General features: G+C 39.1%; 1 long non-coding RNA gene across 1 annotated transcript; it reads right to left on the bottom strand.

Moving 5' to 3' along the window:
• Positions 1-17,241: 17,241 nt before the first annotated feature.
• LOC144246753 (uncharacterized) lies at positions 17,242-17,914 on the bottom strand. Its single transcript, XR_013340427.1, has 2 exons — positions 17,793-17,914; positions 17,242-17,638 (listed from the first exon to the last, which is right to left on the bottom strand). It is a non-coding gene; the product is annotated as an uncharacterized LOC144246753 (long non-coding RNA).
• Between the last annotated feature and the right edge of the window lie 2,111 nt (positions 17,915-20,025).

Below are 20,025 nucleotides of genomic sequence, written 5' to 3'. Positions count from 1 at the left end.
AAGGAAATGCTATTTGGTTTTTTATTTTATAGTCATTGCTGTTCAGGTTTTTTTCTTTTAAAATCAAAAGTAATAGGTAGGTGATAGTAAAAAGGGGGGTGTACTACAGAATAAAGGACAAAGTAAGGTGACCTCATTTGCCAGAGGTAAAGTTAGGAAACTCAAGCATTGGCTCAGTTCACACCAAGATAGCTAACACCCTTGATGAATCAGTACATCACATGCACAATTTTGGAAGAAAGAGAGCACTGAAGGAGCACTAGAGTGAGGTAGTCAAGACAAGAGTTAGGACATAGGATACAGGATGGGTTTTTTTGCTGCTACTAATTTTCTATCAGTATATATGTGAATGATTTTGTATAAAGAATGTTACTTCCTCTGGCTTGAAATGTATTAAGTACATATTATTGAGATTATTGCACAGAGGTGATGGAATTTTGTTATTCCACTTGCAAGCCAGCTTCACAAGCATGGCTGGATAGGCATCTTAGCTGTGTAAGCAGAAAGCACCGTGCTCTCTGAGGGTCTTTTGTTTGCTAAACAATGGCACAGGGCAGACCCAGGACATCTTTCTGTTGCTTTCTTTGCCGAGTCACAGAATTTCTCAAAGTGCAGGCTTGCAAAATGTAAGCCAGAATATACTAATTACTCATAATTTAATAATTGCACATTGTCTTTTCTAGCTGAATAATCGATTTCTCATTCCAGCTGTTCTGCTGACTGTAGTCTGTGTTACAATTATTGTTCACAGGCTGCTCACTGTTTTTATCCTGTGGATATGATGGATGTTGCATGATGGATTCAGTTCTATGCAATTTTTTCCTTCTATTTTTGTGTGGGTTTTTTTTTTTTTTTCACAACTACTTTTGTAGCATAAGAAATTTTAAGGATTGCACAGTGAAGCAGTTGCATGAATCAGAGTTTAACCATTGATTACGTCATCATCCATTAACAAAGAATCTGAAATTCATTTCCCCTACAGTATCCAAGTCCCCTTTCTGTTAGTAAATCCTGGTGTAGTTCTCAGGAGAAAATATGTTCCCTGTCACACACCTACATACAAACATGCATTCTCCTTCCTTTTAAATCAAAAATACCTTTTTCTTTATAATCAGGTTAATATACAAGGTGTTTTTTTTTTTTTTTTCAAATGGAGTCACCAAACACATAGTGTTGAAATATTTTCAGTTATATTTTTCTCTCTTTTTCAACAGCATCTCATTAAGAAAAACCTGTGGTTGTTTGGGTTAGTTTTTTTTTTTTTTTAATTAATAAATCTAGTGAGGCTGTCTCTCTGCTTTATGCAGGTTTAACATATGATACCTGATATATCCTCTTCCTATTTGTGAGTCAAACTCCATGACAAATTCTTTTGTTCATGATTTTCTGACACTTCTATTTATCCAGGCTGTCATAATATATTAAATTATCATCTCTATATTCTAGTTATTTTAGTCAAAGAGGAAATTCATTCCATGACATGAGGAGCTGGAGTCTAGTGGACTGACTGGCTCATGAGTTCACTTAAAGCATTTCTAAATAGAAATTTTCTGATCTTCTGTCAAAATTGTTCTTTTTTTTTTCAATTTTCTGTTGCTCCTGTTTTTCAGGAAAAAAATAAAGAACATTTTACTCATAAATATATATTTTTTTACAAATCCTAAAAACATTATCTACTTTAAAAAAAGGGCAAAATGTTAATTTAGGAAATGTATTTTTATAATCATGGCTTATTTAAGGCATTCAGAAATTGACAATAAGAAACTGCTTCCTTAATTATATAGTTGATAGACTTTCTTATAAAGGAATAAAAGAAAATGTGACCTTCATCCTGCTGATTTATACTACAGCCATCTTCAGAAATACATTTAACTGTGTTCTGGAGTTGCTTGGCTCTTGTCTTGCCTCTGCAAAGTAAGCAATGGTGCTCATAAGGAACTTATCAGAGATGCTGGAATTAAACCAGAAACACCCTGATTCCATCTAGCCTTGAGAAAATGCAGGTGCCCTCAGTGTCTGATTCTATATCTACCTGTTAAAACAAGAAATGTGTATCTTTTTAAAACTAAGAGATCTGAGAGAAAGCTTTTGCTATGGGGCACTGTTGCTGAAACCAGAACAAACCAGGGTTAATAAAATGAAGGCACGAAACACAAAAACAAATGCACTTGTTGTGGTTTGCTCACAAGCTCTGAAGCTGAGTTGGCCACATGGCTGCATTAGCCATTCCATCAAGGTCAAGAATCCCAAATGAGTTGCTATGGGAAACAAATTACTGAGGTGTCAGCTGGAGCTGAAGGTTTAGATATGAGGCAACTTTACCCATTATATGCTTGAAAGATTTCCGGAACAACAGAAGCTGGGCAAGAGCATACTGGTAATAACAAGACTGGGAGAGCAGATGCTTCACTGACCTTTGCTCCGAGCGTTCGGACTCCCCATTTGCCAGCACGCCTGAGTGGAACAGAAAGGAATTGCAAATAGGGTGGGCTCTCCTGAGGCACAAGTAAATAATTCTTTAAAAAATCAGATATCAAGTATTGTTTTTAGGGAGCTAGGTAAAAGAAACTCAAAAGCTCCTGAAACCACCTGGGACTCATGGCCTCCTCTTAAGGATGAGGAGAGATAGGTCACAGTCATTTTTACTACAGCATTAATTTCAGGCGAAGGAATTAAAAGCCAGAGAAGGGGCAACCTGCCACAGAGTTAAACTGCCCACCAGAACCCAGTTTTATTCACTCTGCTCACTTGCTAAATGGTCACTGTGAACATGACCTTGGCTGGAACTGTCTGTGGAAAGAGAATTGGGGGGACTGGACCTCCAATCCAACTCTGACATCTGTCTGTGTGAAGGCATTTTTGTAATCTTGACCCCGGGAAGCTTACCTCCAGATCTGTGGGAACTGGAATATTTTCAGTTTACACCAAGCATTAATTTTGACAAAATAAAAAAAAAAAAATTCTCTGTCATATGCAGGTTTGTTCAGAAAAGTTTGGGTAAATCTCTCTCTCTCCTAGTTTCAGAATGCTGATCCAGCTGTTCACTCAGCAGCTATGGGATGGTTTGCAGACAGTGGTGCTATCACCACAAATAAAATTATGTACCTTGTCTTTATCACATATTTGTTTAAATGTTCTCATCCATTTCCCTTTTTTTCCATTGAAGATCTTTACATTATCTATCCAGGAGCAGAAAAAGGACTTTTTCTCTAGTGAGATAGAGGAAGCAACATCTGCTCTTGAGACTCACATTGGATGCGACTACTGGGTAAAAAAATATGCATAATTAATTTCCATTAATGAAGACATTTTACTACACACACAACAGATAAAAATCTGGCCTACTATTTCCTTGACTTCATGATCCTTTTCCCAGGGACTGTCTTTACTTCAGCCAGTTGCTCCTACTATGGTTTTATATCTGAGGGTTTCTTTTTAAATGTGTTAGAGATGGGGCTGGGAGAAAGAGTTAGACACAGACTTCTGTTTGTAAATACCTTGCATCATTTCTACACTCTCTGTCCTACTAAAATATTGAAAAGAGACATGTTTGGGTGATTTTTCATAAAAATACTTTAAACAAAACAAAAACCTAAAGACCTGTGTAGGAGATCTTCACGTTCCCATAGTATCTGTATTTACATATTATAGCCAGGACCTCAGTGTTCAGATGACTCCCAATATAAATGTATAACATCAGGATCAGGAGATATATTTTTATAAAGGACAAAGGAACAGGCAGTGAAAATCTTTCCACATCTGTAATAAGGCATTATTTCTCTCCAAGTATTTGTCTCTCTGGCTTTTTCCCTGTGTTATTTGTTGGATTGTAATGATCTAGAGTGAGTTAAAGCTGGATATTACATTTTATCATGGCAGTGACAAAGCTTTGATGTCCTGGAAGACTTTTTTTCTTTTTTTGCCTTTGGATTAGGTTTTATTACACTAAAGTATTGTGCAGGAATAACTGAAGGTAATGCCACTGACAGAACTGTGCCAGCAAGATCTGTAAATCAAACCATAATTTATACACTGTCTGATAGCTCTCTTGAAAACATCTGCTCTGACCTCTGATTTCAAAGAAGCTACAGTAGGGATTTTTTGTGCAATTGCAGATGTGAGTGGCTTTCACATTCTCAGGCAACCTGAAATGAAGCTACACTAATGAGAACAAAGAGATTTCTAAATGGAGAAATGCAACCTCTGCCTGCAGTAGAAGTTGTTGCCAGTGGGTTTTCTTTTAAGCTTTCTCTAGTTAGTCTGGTGGAGTAAACACAGGTATTTCTGGGAATGCTCTGTTGAAGAATTTAAGAATAATCTCCATCTATTTCAGCTGCTGTCCTCAGAGCTAAAGTGCAGTGCTGCTGCATTAAGGAGCTCTGTGCAACTGGAGATTGCTTTGCCAGTCCCTGAAATACAAACATTGCGTTAGAAATGACCAGTCAATTAAAAGAACAAAGGTAAGATGGTCTTGAGAGCTGGGATACTAGGTGAAAATACCTAGAATGTAGGAAAACTAATCTTAACATGAAAGTCTACACTGGGCCAGTGTCATTGCAAGAAATCTTGGAACTGGTATCAAAATATCCTGAATGATTAAATCTATTGTAAGAAACATGAGTGCCTTTCTCCTGTAGAAGACAGGAAACTGCTTGATTTATTAAGTCATGTTCAATGCTAATTTAGTACTAAAATTATCAAAAAACATGTCCATCCTGTAAACTATGCCTGTATTAGATGACCCAATGGCCCAAAGTGAGGTAATGTGGGCCTTATGGTCCTGACTTGGAGGTATGAGTAGCTTGGAAAGGTATGCTCTTGTCTATGTTGCTCTGGGAAGGGATAAAAGATAAAAGTGGCTTCTTGCAGTGCAGGAGAATAGGACACAAAATTAGACACCTTCTCTATTTTTTTTTTTTTTTTTTTTTTTTTTTTTTTTTTACAAAAAGGGAAAAATATCTACTCTAACATGCCTTGAGTGTGTTAGGCAGCAGATGAGAACTGGGAAGAAACTAATGGACAGAAAGAAAGAAGGATCAACACCAATGCTATGAACTGGTGTAGTAGATAGGTGAACAAAAAGAAATAGAGGAACAAAGGGAGCAAGAGCAGGACTGGACCTCATGGCTGGGCTGGAGCTAGAAGAATATATGTGTTGTGGATGGTGTATACTTAGAGTGACCGAAGTATAAAGACATTAAATCACTTGTGCAAACCAGATCAACATCAGCACTCAGGAAGATTGTCTCAACCTCAGCAATTTGGGAATCATTCAAGTCAATGATGATAAATCTCAGCCATTCTAAAATGTTCCTGTTGTCTTTGCATCCATTTTCCTGTTCCATTCTGCCTCCCCCCCTCACCTTCTACCCAATGAACACCCCCCTTAGCCAGGACTGACACTACCCCTCCGCTGCATCCTTCATGTTACTGAGCAGGAGAAGATCAAAAACCATCATGTAAACATGACATTTTCTGAGCTGGAGGAGCCTGGACAGGGTCCATTAAGATCATATCTAACCTCTGTCAGTGCTGAACACCAATATCAGTATTCACAAAGCACGAGAAATGTTGACAAAGATGAAGTAACTGAACCATAGAGGAACCTTTCCCTTAACTCCATTAGTTTGTGATTGCCTTTGCAGGCTGCAAGAGTAATGCTTATTATACACATCAAAAGGTGAGAGGTTTATTTAGCTGGTTTTGCAGATCTGTTTTTTTGAACCCACACAGCTGTTATTTGTGATGATTAACATGTATATAAAAACTGTGAAGTTTGTTTTACTTTGAAAGATACTATCTTACACATACTGTGGCAAACACACTCCAAGAGAAGATGCAAATTTTTAATAGGGAGAGTTTCTGTAGATAGCAACTTCTATATGTGCTGGGTTTTATGCTTTACTTCTTCGGTTATTTATTCTGATAGATTAAATAAAACCTCACTTTTTCTACCAGTCAGAACTTTGGTTTTGTCATCACATCTATCCTTAAAATCCATATCCCCTTCCATGTTATCAGTTGTTCTCTTTGACTATTTCTGTCTGCTCTTGGTTCTCTCAAAATCTGTTTTAGAGGTTAAGGGCATATTTTCCAAGCTGTTTAGGCTCCTGATTATGCAAATAGGTACTTGCCAGGCTTTTCAGAGACATCTTAAATGCCGAGAAGACGTGCAATTTATCTTAATAATACTTCAGTACCCACCTAATTTGTAAATTTAATTGGATGCCAAATATCTTTGACAGACTGACCCAAAGTAATCAGAGTTGTTCACAGAAGACCAGAAGTGTCATACTTTTTGGACTAGAATATCACAAGATTCAAAATACTATTTTCTGTGTTGGTATTTTCCCTTTCCTTTTCCTCATTCTCTTTGAATTGCATCATTTCTTTCAGCATTCTGAGGGGTTACCTACATCAGATAAAAATGAAGACATACAGCTCAAACTGTCCATTCCACTGTGCATACAGTCCCAATGTGTTGAAGCAACACTTAATAGAATTGTTTGGACAATAAAAGACCTTTAAATATCATCTACTCCAACCACCTTGACATGGGTAGGGGCACCCTTCACTAGATCAGGTTGCTTAAAGCCCCATTACACCTGACCTTGAAGACTTCCAGCAATGGGATATTCACAGCTTATCTGAGAAACCTCTTCTAGTGTCTCACTACCCCTTTTTGTCCTTTCTTATGTCCAGTCTGGATCTACCCTCTTTCAGTTTAAAACCCCTGCCCTTCCTCCTGTCACTACAGAACCTTGCAAAAAGCCTCTCGGTCTTTCTTACAGGCCCAGTTTAAGTCTTGAAAGGCTGCAATAAAGTCTTCCTGTAGCCTTCTTTTCTCCAAGCTGAATAATCCCAAATCTTTCAGCCTGTCTTCATAGGAGAGGAGCTTTAGCCCCCTAATGCTGTGTTCTCTGCAGATGCTCCAATAGGTCCATGGTCTGCTTGAGCTGGATGCAGTGCTCCAGGTGGGGTATCATGAGAGCAGAGGAGGAGAATCACCCCCCTCATCCTGTTGTCACATTTGTTTTTATGCAACTCAAGGTATTATTGGTTTTCTGCCTACAAGTGCACATTGTCAATTTATATCCAAGTTTGTATCTACCAACATCCCAAGTCCCTTTGCAACCTCTCCATCCATTCATCAGCCAGCCTGAAATGGGGCTGATAATTGCCTTGACCCAGGTGCAGGATCTTGCCTTTAGGTTTTTGGAACTTCCTGGGGGTCATATGAGCCCAGTCTTTTAAAGTACTTCTGGGTGCCATCCCTTCCCTCAAACCAATCAACTACACCTCTCAGTGTGATGTTATCAGCAAAGTTTCTGAAGCTGCACTCAGTCCCACTGTCAGTGTTGTTTGATTTGAAATGTTATAATATTCGATTGTATTGGTGCCAATTCAGTCCCTTGGGTGGTAATACCACTTCTCATTAGTTTCTACTTGGACATTGAGCTATTGACCACAACTCTGAATGCAGCCACTCTAGCAATTCTTATTTACGGAACGGTTGAGTCCCGAAATCTGGATTTGTCCAGTTTAGCAGAAAGAATGATTTGGGGAACCATATCAAAAGCCTTACAAAATTCCAGGCAGATGACATCCATAACTCTTCTTCCCCTGTCTACCAATGCAGCCACTCCATCATAGAAGGCCAGCAGATTAGTAAAGCACAATTTGTCCATGGTGAAGTCAGGCTTGCTGTCTCTAATCACCCCCCTGTCTTCCATATGCTTCAAATTTTCTTCCAGTGGGATCTGTTCCATGATATTCTGTCTGCAGGGCTGACTTCCATACGTCCAGCTGAGCTTGTTTTCTCCGAATTTTTTCAGTAGACAAATGAGTAAGACTCTATAATTCAGATATAAAAAACACAGTGAAGCCCTTTAGAATTCTCTTAGGTGCTGAAGTTACATCTGATCTGTTGCTTTCTATCTTTGCTGAGCAAACTGACAGTACTGAATTTAATTAGCTGGGGTATTTGTGTTGCTTGCCAGAGATATCTGCAGGAGTTACATCACACATCAATGGAAAGTAGCCAGTTTTCTTCCTCCAAACCCCTTAGGTACAGGGAATTTAGTGAAATAATATCTTTCAAGATGAAAGAAGGATTTTCATTGGGGTCATCTTGCTTTTTGAAAGTTTATTTGGAGATTTGGAAAGCACCAGCAGGTTAACCTCATCCTCACCAGGACAAACTGAAAATGTAGAAGTTCTGTTTGATTGTTTGGTTTGGTATTCTTTTTTTTTCCTTACCCTACTATAGAGAAGATTATTTGATCATTGTGAATACCATTTGGATATGTATAATTATTGTGTTTGGGCTTTTTTTTCCTCTCCTACTGACAGAGATCAATGAATTCATCCTCAACTATTTGTTGAAAGATTAGCAGGGAACACTGCTCCCAGTTCAGCAAAACAATTTGGAGGTGTGACCAACATGGACCTCTCTCATACCTGGTACAAAAATACCAGAATGACCATTCACAAGATTGCTGCTGCCAAGAAGTATCGTGATCAGCACCTATTCAGAGCTGTGGCTCACTGAGTTGTCTCCATTAGGATGACTCATGGCCAGCTGAACATTCTTCACTTCTGCTCTGATTGAATGCTGGGGTGGGGGGAAGGAGGAGAGCACTCAGAAAAAACACAATCATGATGAGGTCAAACATCCACATTTGGGAATAATTATTTGATCATTTAGGATGTTACATAAATTATTTGTGGAATTGATACTTCATTGACCTAGAAGATTCTTATAAAGTAGCTGATTCAGTTTAAAATTACATTTAAGGTACTTTAATGCATTGTTGACCAAGCATCTTCTTGTTTAGCCAGGCTGATGAGAATTTTGCTATACATAATGTACAGAAGTATATAATAAAAAGGCAGAGCCTACCCTCAATCACCTCTAATCTCAATAAATTTTAATGGCTAACATCCATAAGTAATTTAGGTGTATATACTATTGTATATATTTGTACATATTATATATATTCATTCAGTAAACCATCCTAAACTATCTGTTATTCTCTTCCTTTTGCAAAAATCCTATGGATCCTTCTTAGGAGAGTTTGGCAAATAGAGAAACTGATAAATCAATGATAAATTTTCTAATTCATATTTCAAAAGCTGGAAGAAAGGTCTTATATGTCTTATCCTTCTGGCACTAAGGTCTTATGTGTCTTATCCTTCTGGCACTAACAGCCTTTTCAGTTATCTTGGCTCAGTTTCCATTCTAAGGTATTTGTTAACACAGGACTCTGCTTACTTAAAGCCTGTTTTGAGGAAGCTTGGAAAACAGTTCCCTGCTCCTTGGGCCCGGTGTTTCCCTTTTGTTTGTGTAACAGCGCAAAGAGCGCTCGCTGCCCGCCGCAGGGCCGGGGACGGACGCGCGATGCTCTCAGCGGCTCTCGGCTCTCCCTAAAACAAAACTCGTTACTGTGGAAACAGCGATGGAGCCGCCGCCGCCTACAAAGCTGAGATGGGCTTGCTCGAGCGGCTCGGCTCGGCTCGGCTCGGCTCGGCTCGGCTCGGCTCGGCTCGGCTCGGCTCGGCTCGGCTCGGCTCGGCTCGTTGTGTTCTCCGTGCCCGCAGCAGCGCCGCCGCGGCCGGGCCGCTGAGGCTCGCACGGGTCACAGCCCGCCCGCGGGGGGCCCACCGGGGCCGGGGGAGCGGCGCACTGGAGTTTTCCCCTGAAATCTTGGAAAAACCTGCCGCGGGTGGAACATAAGAAGTGGGGGCTCTTATCCCCTCCCCTGCAATGGCGAGTGTCCAGCTTTTCTCGGCCGCTCCGTGAAACCTCTGGGAAGTGGGGGCTGCTTCCCTGCCTCCCGCCAGCCTGTGGGAACTGGGGATCTCTGCCCTTTCTCCTACAAACCTGTGGGAATCTCTGCCCCTTCTCCCACCAACTTGTGGGAATTGGGAATCTCTGCCCTTTCTCCCACCAGCTTGTGGCAAATGGGAATCTCTGCCCTTTCTCCTACAAACCTGTGGGAAGTGGGGATATCTCCCGTCCTTCTGCCAACCTGTGGTTAGGAGGAGCCCTTTCCTCCCACCAAGGAGCAGGTCAGGCCTCCCCAACTTTTTATTTCAAAGCCCACGCACATTAAACACAAAATAAACTTTCTCATTGTAGTTTGCTTTTCTTCACCAGTGAACAATCTCAGCCGATGGCAAACACACACACACACACACACACACACACACACACACACACACACCCCTTGCCTTCCCTACCCCCCCAGCAGATCTGGGGCAGGTTGGAAAAGCGGCAAAAGAAAAACTTTGAGAAACCATTCCAAAAGCAAATTCCCCCAGCACCACACCAGGTTGTTCTGGTATTGCTAGCAATTACTTTCTTTAAACAGATATAGAATACACACACGATACACACACAAATATGAACTGCATACTACACAACAAAAATAGATACCTTTATATTACCTCCATCTGGATCTTAGAACCATGGTGTCTCAACCTCATTCTTAAAGCAGGGAATTCTTTTGATTGTCAGTCGCAAAGAATTCCTTGGAGGATGTTTTTGGTCTGGAGGAAGGGTACCAGATTCTCTTGTCCCATCTGGGGTGCCAGAATAACTGTTGCCTTTTGCCCAGCCTGGAAATGAATCTTGAGATAATTTTAGAAAGGTGGTAATGTAAAAGAGGATCTTTAATGAAGGCCTTCAGGGGCAGTTATGGAAAGATGTCCACAAAAGCTCAATTTCCCCCAGGGAAAATACATTTTTATAAGTTTTAGGAAATTAGCATAATTGATAAAAAGCACCAATTAGGAGAACAAGTAGTGATGCAATTCCCCCAGGTCAAGTCCCTTCTCTGGAGTCCTTCCTTCAGCACTAGCTGTACTTTGTCCATGAGAATGGATCTTGAGCAGTTGTTCTCAGCCTTGGTTCCAAGCAAGAGCCAAGATAGAGGGGGCCTTGTACTACCCAGGGCTTGGAGCTCTGGATTTTGTTTTGTCTTTTTGCTTAGGGAAAGATCATGGAAAAGTACTGGGAAAAACTAGCTACCAATACAATAGGTGACAGAGTTACAAAAATATGTGAGAAGAATACAGAGAATGTATAAAAGAAAAAAAGGCAAAACCCAAACTGCATCACTATAAACCATGTCATTTCTCCATTCCTGGCTGTGGGAACTGGCTTCAAAATGAGTTAAGATCTACCAAGTTTTCAAGAGGTTTGTTGTCTTTATGGTTTTGCAATGCTGCTTTTTTATTTTTTATTTTTCATATTAAAAAACCCAACTGGTCATAATTATTTTGCATGGAGATAAAAATGTGTAAAACAGCTGTTTTTCCAACTGAAAACAGTAAATTATATCCAGTGCTAGGTCTTATAGTGCAACTGGTTTAATAAAGAAGACCAGGAAGGGTGAACGATGTCTTAAGTCTTGAACTCTTGGAGAAATAAAAATAGGATAGAAAACAAGATCTTAAACAAGAAAGATTCATGTTGTCTAAATAAAGCAAGACCACTATAGCAAGCACCAAGTGCAGATTATTCAAATGTTAAGGCAATAGACCCTGAAAATTCAGAATGACTAAAGAAGAAGGAAAGTGTTCCAGGAGAGGCTCATGATAATTTTGGATCTTAAATGTATTCCTTACAAATAGAAGAATATTCATGGAAAATTATCTTCTGTCTTGGGAAATGTGATCATAAACTTCTGCAGTAAGGGCAAGTGGTTTCTCCCTTTGTCCTGTGGCTAATGACAGGATATCTGACAAATTCACTGGATTGCATAATCCTGTAATTCAAAATAATTATTTAAACTTTACAATCATTTTAAAAACAAGATTGTCACAGGTTTGTTATATTAGGGTTTTTTAATTGAGTAGAAAAAGTGTGTTTGTACTTGAAAAGGTTGCAGAATTTGACTTTTGAATTAAGGGGAGGAGTTACCTGCTTTGAAGTGCTTGATCTGTTCTGTGCATTGCAAAATTCAGCTAAAATTAGGTGCCAAAGTGTTTACAAATTTTGGAATATAGTATCTTCATTGGCAACAACCACTGAAGAAGACATTGAGAGTATCATTCTGATTTCATTTTGAAACATCTGTCCCTTAATTACTGTAAAATAACTGCACATAGATTGGTGAGATTATGTAGAAATGTGTGACTTCTGAAAAAGTCATCTTTCAGTTGCATTGGAAGTCTCAAATTTCCTAGGATGTTAACTGATGCTAACATTTTATTCTTATACGAACGCCACAGACACTGAATAAGTAAAACTTAAGGCTAACTAGCTAGAGGAAAAAGGAGAAAACAGTGTTACTTCAATCTAATTACCTATTTACAGCTTAACTAATTTTTTTTTTTTTCCAGGACACAGGCAAACCATTTCCCTCCCTATTTATAAATATAGCAAAAAAATTCCTTACAAGAAACTCAGGATGAAAGTTGTGTTAGTATTTTTTACCTCAATTTTTCTGTAGGCTGATTTAAAACAAAACAAAACAACAAAACAAAAAGCACAACAAAACCTTAATTAGTATATTTATGCAGAAAACAAACTTGTCTTTTTTCAAGAGATTATATAAACAACTTTTTCCTCTTATCTTTGGCTCCTTCTCACAATATGATAAACTAATAGTTTTTTTTGTACTAAGAAAAAAAGAAGACTAGATGCAGCTAAGGAAACAGATTCATGTTACGGCAACAGTGGAGCTTAGGATGTAATTTCTTCCTTGCATTCCTGTGAGCCAGTATTGAAATTATACTCCTAAAACCTCACTTTCAAAGCTGTGACTAAAATCCTTTATTACAGTACCCTCTTCTATCAGGAAATTATTTCATTTTTCACATTTCCATTTCCGTGCAGTCAAGCAGGACTACTTATATCTTCCTTCCTGAATTAAGTGTCTTGAAGGTCCCAGGTTAAGGTCCTGTTATATGAACACCATTAGAATTTTGCACTGTGATGAGCTGATTCAAATCACTCCAGTATTCTCCATTCCACCTTTTCTAAGGCGTGCTTAAAACCACAAAAAATTTGCATGAGCAGTTATGCCAGTTGATGGTCTGGAAAAAAATGATGCCCATGGTTTCTTTGGAAAGTTGAGGAACCTTTTTTCAGATCTATATTCCTGTGAAGCTAAATGCAATTATTTATTTATTTATTTATTTATTTATTTATTCTAATTCCTTTTTTAACTGATAAACATAGCTATTTCAGCTTAGGGCAACAATGTGAAAAAAGGTAAAATGGGCTCTATTGTCTTGACTAAAAGCCAAATCCACCTTTACTTTCCTACAATACCCCTTGAAATTTAAGCATACTTAAATAGAAGAACTGCAATAAAAAGAAGACATGATAATCAGAACACTGTGCACCTTTTATTAAAGAAATAGGCATATATTCACTAGTTATGGCTTGTAAATTGAATGATCACAAAACATTTGAACACTGTTTCCTAGTACTGCCTTGATTATTAATGCATTTTCCTTACTCTTCAATGTCTCTCTCAGTAATGGCAGCAAAAGTTGAGCCTGACTAGAAATATAATTCAATAAACATATTTTCTTTGAATGGGCAGATTGCTTTTTGGTTTCATTAATGGATTTTTTATTTTATTTTACTGAAACAATGCATTGGGTTTGCAGAGCACTAATTGCAGAGACAAACATAGGACTTCTTTTGTACAGAATCAGCAAAAACAGGACAAGAACAATTTCTTCCCTCTAAGTAACAGTAATTAAGTAGTAAAGAAATGAAGGACTAGCAGCACCACTGTAGTTCCCTCATTGTAGCTGTTAGGTTAAATTTACTTTGAAATCAGATTACAGTTCATATTATTGTCCTGCATTTAATGTCTTGATTTGAGATTAATTTTTGATCTACATATATGGAAACAAAATATTATTACCTTTTTTATTATCTTTTATTCTTATTATAATTGTGATTTCATGGACTTTGGCAAAAGGGTAACCCTTCTCCCTGTAGTCTTACTTCTGCAGAGAGGAAACTGGGGAGAAAATGGACAGAGTAAAATAGTGCAAGAATAGGTTGTTTAGTGGTTGGGATGGCTCTTGATCCTGATTCAGGGAATATTTTATTCTGTCTGTCTGTGCTTTTCACCATTCAAACCTAAAGAGATGCATAAAAATTACCTAAATGGATTAGATCACTATTTGGGTTCTTACAGTGGTTAGTGAGAATGCTAAGACACAGTTGAAGATAACTGGAGCAGTCATTTTCTATTTTCTTTGATTTTCCAGACAAGTTCAACCCCCTATTTAGTGAGTATAAGCAACAGAAGAATTGTGGGGTTTTTTCACATAAGCTTTTCATGGCTCCTTTAAAGGCTTTCTTATGGTCCTGAGGAGTTTGTACATCCTCACAGAGCTGGAAAATAATTAGCCCACAGGAGGAATAGTTCCACTACAGAAGTCATGGAAATTGAAGTTCCTCCTAGATTTTTACTATTTTTTCCCCTTCCTTTCTCTTTTCTCCAGCATACATTGAGAGTTCTGAGCACTTCCTGTCCCAAATTTTAATCCCAGCTGTCTGCTTTTCTCTCTGGCTTCTGTGGCGTGATTCCATCAATCTCACATTGCCTCCTCTTTGTTTTAGAGATTTCCAGTTATTAAAAAAAGAAAAACAAAATCAGTCTTCATATACTTAATAAAGGAAGAGTAGGCTTTTAAGGCAACATTGCTTCCATGTCTTAACTTTTTTTCTCTTTTACATACATTTTTTTTTTCACTTCCTGTTAGTCCTTCCCACGTGTTAAAATAAAAATAAAAATTTAAAAAAATAATCAAACAACAGGCATTGCTGAGGTGGCAGCAATCTTTTATCCTTATCCATTTAGATTCCTTGTCATGGGGAATTCTCATGCAGGAGAAGGAAGGAAAAGCTGTAATTTTATATTCACAGCCAGGGCCTTTCCCAGCTCCTGTGCCACTTTGTGGGTGACCTCTGTGGGCTGAGGGACAGATTCTGTCCAGGTAGCCTGGGGTTTGTTCAAAGCAGAGCACATCTAACATGCCCCTGTTTCCTTACAAGCTCAGTCAAACCCCAACATTTTTCCATCTATTTCTGCCTAAAATACATCATAAGGCGGATGCTACTGAAAGTTTCCAGCTGCAGAATTTATACCAGTTGCTTTGTTTTGGTTTGCTGCCAATTCCTTGTGTTTGTACTGATGCAGAGCTTCAGGTGCATACTTGTATCTCTTCTGCATGCTCCTTTTCTCGAGTGGATCATCGTCCTAGACTACACCATTGAATTATGATGTACTATTGTTAAGTCCTGATACAGTACTGGAAGCTTGCATTATATAAAAATTCAGGCTATTTCTTTGCTTTTTTACTCAAATATTTTTAACAATATATGTCTTTGCTGCAAAAGAAATAGTGCTTTGTTAAAATTTGAGGTCAACAAAAGTGTTTTAAAATAAAGGGGATTAGAAAAACCATGTGTTACTGATGTTTGGAGGAATCTTCCTGTAAAGTTGTTTTTATTCTTTTATAAATTTATATATTTTAATATAAACTTTTTCTTTAAGCCTCACATTAAAAAAAAATAGGACTTGTTCTTAGGACTTAGGTTTTATGAAACTCAAAGCAAATCTTTTGGTGAAATCTATTTTATTGGGCTAAAGAGAGACATTGAATTAAAGGGATTATCTTCAGCCTTGGTAGCAAGTTGTGCAGTGCTGGTTTGGGCTGTTTGTCTTTTTCTCTAGCACATCTGGGTGGGTGGGTACACCACTGGCTGTGAGGCAAAGGAGACAATTCCTACCCTGAGCAAGTCTTCATTCATTCTGTCCCTACTCCCTCACTACAAAGAAGACATTGAGGGACTGGAGCATGTCCAGGGAAGGGAACAGAGCTGGGGAAGGCTCTGGAGCACAGGGCTGATGAGGAGCTGCTGAGAGAGCTGAGTGGGCTCAGCCTGGAGAAAGGGAGGCTTGGGGAAAACTTACCAGTCTCTGCAGCTCCCTGAGAGGAGGGTGTAGCAATACAGATTATCAGGATTCCTTTCCATTATTTCTGTGTAGCCTCAGTGTGCTTCAACAGCAGCGTTCCCCACAGTAATTTGGAGCTACTTCTTCAAATCTCAGCTGTCATCAGAAAAAGCAGAGAAAAGAGGACACATTTCAAAAGCAAAACTTCTTTACCTAAAATCCTTTTGTTACAGTTCTAGAATTGATGAAGTGAAGCCTAGAACAGATCATCATCTATTTATATCCTTAACTTTAAATGTCTGTTTTTTTAATATTTGAGAAAAAAAAACTGCTTCATTTTTTGAGTGCAGGATTTTTTTTATGAAACTGTCTAACTCCCAAAGCTCAATAAGGTCTCAAACAGTGGCCTTTAGGACCCAGACAACATCTAGGATAAAGAAAGATGTCAGTAACATTTTACCACTTCCTCTTAAGTTTTCATGGTCTTTCACACTATTTTCTTGAAATGTCTAAAACAAGGACTTAAATCTGCTGCTAACACCTCCAGTCAATTCACTCTGATCTTGTAATCAAACAAGGCTGCAGAGAATCTGCCAGGCAATTTTTCTGTAAAGCGTTTGAACCTTGCAGGCATATTTCTAGTGCCAAAAATCATTACAGAATTGAAAACCTCTTAGTCAGGTACAATCAAGTGTGAATCTTGGTCTCTGGGTATATAAATTTTTACATTTAAGGCATGTTAGTGTTAACAACTTGACAGCTTGTCTGAAACAATTAATTTTTTAAACCAAAGGATCTCTCCTGTCATAACTTTTTACCATTATCATAGAAGTGTTTGAGTACAGCCTGACAGTAAGCCATCCATTTTCTTTAAAGTAAATGGCACAATGATGATGATGATGATGATGATAATGATAATGATGATGACTGCAATTATATTATTCACTCTGTGAAACAGGCACCAAAATTCTGCCAGATTTACACTTCCTTTTAGTAGTAACATTTTTAAAAATTATTTTTCTACACTTTAGTATTTTCCTGTTGAAAAAATCCTGCTGGCACCTTATATGTATGCAATCAATGTGCACATATTTATTTCAAATTTAACAGATAATCAAGACTTTTCTAGACTGAAATTGTGTCATCTTGCTAAAAACTTTTCTCCTCACTCTCTGGTTAAATAACAGTAATAATACTTGTCATGCTTTGACACTGGCACAATGCCAGTGCCCCCATGAAAATGTGATCCCTCCCTTGAATGCTGTGAAGTGGAATCCAGAACAGAGCAAAGCAGGCTCAAGCTTAATAACAGGAAAAAAACTTTATTAAACTACTACTACAAAAGAAAAGAGAAAACTAAAGAGGGGGGAAAAAACCACAAAAAGATCCAAATGAAAACCTTGCAAAACATTCCTCCCCCCCACCACCCAACTCCAACAAACCACAGTGAGACACAATCTGGACCCCAATCAGGTTTCCACCCTTCAAACAACCGATACTCAGTCCATCGAGGGAACAGAGTCTCTCCTGTGCCACAGACCCCCCAAGAAACACAGCTCCACATCCTGTGTTTCCATGTCACACATGGCACCGCCCAGAGAAAAGTTTGCCATGGTGACCCTTCTCCTTTCCATGCACAGTGCTCTCACCACCAATGCATGGATGGTCAGACTGCCTTTAGGATTTTTCCTTTCAAGGATGCCCTGGCAAGAGGGGAGAAAACAACAGTTCAGTTTTTCATTGTTTGGGACCACAGTCCCCCCCATTTTCCCCTGGGGCCAAGGGCTCAAGAACAGAGATCTTCTTCTCTTCTCTTTCCTTTCCAGGGCAAGGGGGTGCCACCACAAACCCCCTAACCTTTTCTCTGTTCACTCCACTTTTGTCTTTTTCCCAGCTGAAGCAGGTCTCTTGACTCACTGGCATGCTCCCAAAACACAGTCCCTCTTGAAGGAGAAGATTGGTTCAGGTTGTGGCTAACACAGAAAAGTCCAGCCAAAAGCCACTCCTTGTCCCCCTCCCATCTAGAATTCCTTCTTCCAACATCCCAGGGTCCAAGGTGTCCCTCTTCCTCTCTTTCAAACCGAGGAGGGGAAAGGAAAATTCACAAAGCTTTCATTTCTCAAGGAAGGGTTAAAAGTCCGAACTCCCAGGGATGGCTCAATGCCCGGACATCCAGCAACTCCCACACAACTGGGCACCTTGCGGCTCCCCCCGCTCCTCCTTCCTCGCGGTGGAATTGCTGACAGGACAGGACCGCCGCCGTCTCTTTCTCTCTCCCCCTCGGGAGAGAAACCCCGGGTGGGGGGGGGTGGAGTGGAGACATCCCAGATTTCTTCCACCCTTCCATCTGCAGGGGCCAGCCCGGTTCCAGTCCTTCCACCACCCTTGGGACCTACCTTTCAGGCCATGGGGCTTCCCCTCCCCACCCAGCTCGTGGCTGGGCGGGGGAAGGTCTGCACTGCACGCTGACCAGAACCAAAGAGAGCGAGTTCCCCTGGGAATTCTGCTTTCAACCCCTCTGTGTTCTCAGAGGCGTGTCCACCTTCAATTGGTCAATATCTAAATTGACCTCTTCCTTCCGGAAAAAATTCTCTTTCCGTGTCAAACCACGACAATACTAAATAAATCTGGTGCTATTGTTAGGTAGCCATTTGCAACCTTCACTATTCTAGAAATGAGAATGATGCTTTGAGGACCTATCAGCTGGCTGGTCTATGGGGGCCTAAAAGGGAACTGATAGAAATAAATAACTGTAAAATTTTAGTATTTAGTATTTATTTTAGTAGTTTTTTGTTTTTTTGTTTTTTTTTTACAGTAAGGCTATTTAAATAATATTTTCTTAAATTAGCAGATTTGTCATTCATATTTACTTCAGATTTATGTCAGGAGGTTTACAGAAACTCAGACTTTTAAAATGTGGGCTTTTTCTGAATTTATTCTGTTCCTTCTAGGTTTGCCATAATATCACTGCCTTCTTTTGCCTGGATGTTGTCTTCGATCGATTTTGACATGGTGAATCTTCTGAATAATGGAGTAATTTATTAATAAATGAGGCTGGGCCCTTCTGATAAAAAAACTTTTTCCAGTTTTAAAAAAAAAAAAAATTTCCACAAATACTAAATACTTCATCATTTGAAGACACTTTTATTTTTCAATCTTGAACTTAACAAATTGTTTAAATACCTAAAACAAATTATTTTAGTTAAACTAATTAAACCTGGTCAGCATTTACTTCTGTCAGTTTTCTGAGAAAGCTGTTTCCTCATTCCCTTTTACTCACATAATCTTATTTTTAATGTAGATTTGCCAAACATTGTTAACCTAAATTCAGAGGTCACATTCTGTAAGACAACACCCCACTAAAAGTGGACAATTAATGCCACTGATTTACTAAATTTAAAGTGGATAGAGAACAGAGATGCTGATGCTGTGCATTCCTGCACCACTGCCCCATTCTACAGCTGTTTTCTGTGAACATCTTTGTACCCATTTCTGTAAAGCCCATTCAGTTCCTTTTTCCCTTTGCCAGTTTACTCCATGTTGCACCCCTAAAGCCTTTTTCTGACTGTTCCATGCTCCAGTCTTCCTTCCATATGTGTATTGATAGTCCTTTGAGCTGTTCTTGCCTCCTTCAAAATCTGTCTTGAGAGGAAGAAACAGCTGGAATTGATGAAATTCTCACATCCCTTTTTTTTCAAGCCAGATTGACTTTCAGTCATATTAAATTAATTAACATCTGTGGGCTCCCAGTGTCTCTAACACACAAAACTCTTTTAGGGTTCCCAATATGCAGTGATTGGAACTCTTTTGTGGGCATTGTGGTCAGAAGTTTCTTTCATGACTGACTTAACTAAAAGTTACAGAGGGTTTTGGTGGCAAACACAAGCTAAGAGCTTCTCTCTGGGTATTTCCTCCTCTATCACTCTGTCTCTGTTACTGATGGCTGTAACTATTGGTTCAGGATGATTTCAGTGGCCTTGAGATCAGCAAAATTTATCTCTGACAGCACTGAGATGGGAATTATTATTGATGCTGAGGCAGACCATGCACTTGTGGGGAGCTTGTTTCAGGGTTTCACCACTGTAATGAT

This window comes from Lonchura striata, chromosome 1, assembly GCF_046129695.1.
Source record: "Lonchura striata isolate bLonStr1 chromosome 1, bLonStr1.mat, whole genome shotgun sequence".
NCBI lineage: Eukaryota > Metazoa > Chordata > Aves > Passeriformes > Estrildidae > Lonchura > Lonchura striata.
Note: the sequence above shows the minus strand (reverse complement) of the source record. Positions and strands in the feature narration are given on the sequence as shown.